Raw genomic sequence first — 3,207 nt, 5'->3', positions numbered from 1 at the left:
TAGACCAGAAGGCCAGTGACCCAACCCTCGGCCAGACCCATTGTTTCTCCATCCCTATCAGGAGGCAACCCTTCCGGCTTTCTCTAAAGGAGACCTATTACAGCCCTCAGTAATCCTTCGAGCAGTCCGGTTTTGGCTCTCCCTGATACTAAGCGTCCAGGTTACCATTACACCAAGTGGATTTGCATAGCCACCTCCACCTCTAACCCACTGCCGTGGATCTGGCACAGTAACACAGCGCCACCACTAACTGATAAGAACAGATACTACACTTGACCTGAGCCAAAAGGCAGAGAAGCGATACCCCATTTTTTTCGATTGAAAAGCCTGTGGCGTGCAAAACACACCCAAAAACTTCCACCCGTGCCAAAAAAAAGTGCACACACATCAAGAGTGAACACAAAAACGTGCAACGGGTGTCTGCTGTCCTCCACAAGGAAGGACCTTACCCTGATCCCCCGGGGCTTTAGGCTCCAGACGGGGACTGAGGTACCAATACATGGCCCATCCAGCTGAAGCCGGACGACCCCCTTTCTCAGGAAGGTCTGCCAAAACAGCCCCACCCAGGTACCAGGGTAGGGGCTCCCCCGAAGGGAGACCCCCCCCCCAAAGAGAGGGCGAAACAAGTCAGAAGGCCTATGTCCACCCTCCCACACAACTTTCAGGGTTGGCCCGAGGACCAACACCCTACTCGTCAAACGTGCAGTGACAACATAAAACGTGACACACAACACACAAATAAAATAAATAAATAAAGTGGGGGAAGGGATAGTGAAGAGGGAGAGGGAAAAGGTGGCGATTGTGAATACAATGACCAGGCCCTCAGGCCAGGAATCAAAAATTCCTCTGGTCCTAGCCAAAAGGCCCGGCCCTAGAGGCAGGTGTGAAAAAGCGTGTATACAGTGAAGTGACCACGGTGCCAGACTTCAAAGTGATTAAATCACAGTGAGAGTAAGGCATCCCTGAACTGCCACTTCAGGGGCACATCACCATAGGCTTTTCAACAGAAGCATCCCTGACCCCCCAGACCACAGCAGCCCCTACCCCAGCCAGAAAGGCATGGAGATCCAGAAGCTTAGTGAGAGCCCTTTGCCATCAGGCCTCACCCTCGCTCCCATCACTCCTACCTAATTACATTTGGGAAGTACTGGCCGTTCCCCCGTGGGAGAAAGGGGAACCAACGTTCCATCCCGAAAAACTGACCGGAGCTAAAGCTGCCCCAATTCAGGCCAGAAGGCCAGGGTCCCCTCCCCTGGCGCCGACCGGTGGTTCTCCATCCTCATCAGAAGGCTTCCCTTTCGGCTACGAACTGCTCCGGGTTACCTTCACACCAGCAGGTTTTGCATAGCAACCGCCACCCCTGCTCCACCTCGCCATAGAACAGGGACAGAAGTAAGCGCCACCTCCTGGTAACTGATAAGAACAGATACTACACTTGATCTTAGCCAAAAGGCAGAGAAGCGATACCCCATAGTCTGTTTGCATGGTATGAGAGAGTGAAGGAGTTAATATTGAGCATGCATAAGGTCCATGCTATTTGCTCGGTGGGACCCCATTTGGTTACTGGGAGTGACGTGGCAGAAAAACGTTGGACTGGTGGAGAGGACAGTGGTGTAGTAACAGGGGACAGCACATTTCACAGAGGAATTATGAACTGGCGGAACAGCCATAATGTTTGACATTCACGTGAAAGCAGCATTTTGTGAGAAGGTCCTGGCCAGATGATTCATGGCTGGGACCTGTTAATTGGCTATGTCCAATCACAGCCCAGAGCCCTGTGTTGACAAACAATACAGGGCTCTGTAGAGAAGGAAGAATCTTTTATAGTGAGAGTGTATAGTATTATCCCTAATCACTGTATAAGGGTCGGTTCACACAGGGGCGACCCGTCAGGCGACTTAGCCGCCTGACAAGTCACGTCCCGCTCTATGCAATGGAACCGTTCTAATCGGAGTGACTCAAGTTGCTCCGACTTAGAAAAAGGTTCCTGTACGACTTTTGGGGCGACTTGCATTGACTTCTATACAGAAGTCATTTCACAAGTCGCCGCTAAAGTCGGATCCCGGTCGCCTGAGGCAGTCGTGCTGCCTCAGTGTGAACGGGCTCTTAGTGTCACTGGTGATGTCAGTGTCAGTTATCGTACCTCCCAGGCAGCATCAGTTATTGTCAGATTACCCACTGTACTATCACAGTCCCACTAAAAGTCACTGATGGCCACCATTACTAGTATAACATAATAAATAAATAAAAATTCCAGTATATAGTATATAACAGCCATTCTCAACCAGGGTTCCGTGGAACCCTGGGGTTCCTCCAGAGGTTGCTATCGGTTCCTTGAGCTGTGGCTGATGAACCATCTATTTGATGATGCCTACAGAGTTTAAGATTCAGCATCACTTAGCAAAGCCAGCATGACACCAAATATCGTTTTAGCTGTCTTTAAAGTGGTTGTAAACCCTTACAAACCACTTTGACCTACAGGTAAGCCTAGATTAAGGCTTACCTGTAGGTCCAAGAAATATCTCCTAAACCTATACGGTTTAGGAGATATTTGCCCGAAGACAGGCACCGCTGTCTATGGCGCATGCACCGTAGACAGCGGCGCGCAGGCGCACTGAGCGCGGCATTTCCAACAACGGAGCTGCCGCGCGTGTCGGCTCCCGTGCGCATGCGCGGGAGTGACATCATCGCGGCTCCGCCGAATGACAGCGGCGGGGCTGCGAGACCCCACCGAAAAGATGGATGCGCCGGACTACAGGGGACAGCGGTGACATCACTGGCTCCTGTGTCAGGTAAGTGACACATAATGGGCTACTATGCGATGCATAGTAGTCCATTATGCTTTGCCTTTGCAGGGAATGAAAGAGGAAGTAAACCCATCAGGGTTTACTTCCTCTTTAAGGGTGGCATTCTGAACACCACTTTATAGGGGACATTCTTCCTATTGACCATCAATATAAGGAGCATTGTTCCTATTGAGCCCTGATGATTTGATTTTAGTTATGCCACGTACACACGATCGGACTATCGGGCGGACTTGGTCCAGCGGACTAGAGTCCACCGGACAATCCGCCCGTATGTTGGCTTCGGCGAACTTTTTGTTCCCAAAAGTCCAGCGGACATAGAAAGAAGTTTTTACTCAAAATTGTCAGCCGGACTGCCCGTCTGTGTGCTAGTCCGCTGGACTTTTGAAATGAACGGACTTGC

At 50.8% G+C, this 3,207-nt stretch overlaps 2 pseudogenes; both read right to left on the bottom strand.

The window, feature by feature from the left end:
- Window positions 1-214: 214 nt before the first annotated feature.
- On the bottom strand, window positions 215-302 carry LOC143932454 (U2 spliceosomal RNA; annotated as a pseudogene).
- A 1,030-nt stretch (window positions 303-1,332) lies between these two features.
- On the bottom strand, window positions 1,333-1,465 carry LOC143932449 (U2 spliceosomal RNA; annotated as a pseudogene).
- Between the last annotated feature and the right edge of the window lie 1,742 nt (window positions 1,466-3,207).

This window comes from Lithobates pipiens, unplaced genomic scaffold (genome assembly GCF_037356315.1).
Source record: "Lithobates pipiens isolate NorthernLeopardFrog02 unplaced genomic scaffold, aLitPip1_a1.2 Scaffold_25, whole genome shotgun sequence".
Taxonomy (NCBI): Eukaryota; Metazoa; Chordata; class Amphibia; order Anura; family Ranidae; genus Lithobates; species Lithobates pipiens.
Note: the sequence above shows the minus strand (reverse complement) of the source record. Positions and strands in the feature narration are given on the sequence as shown.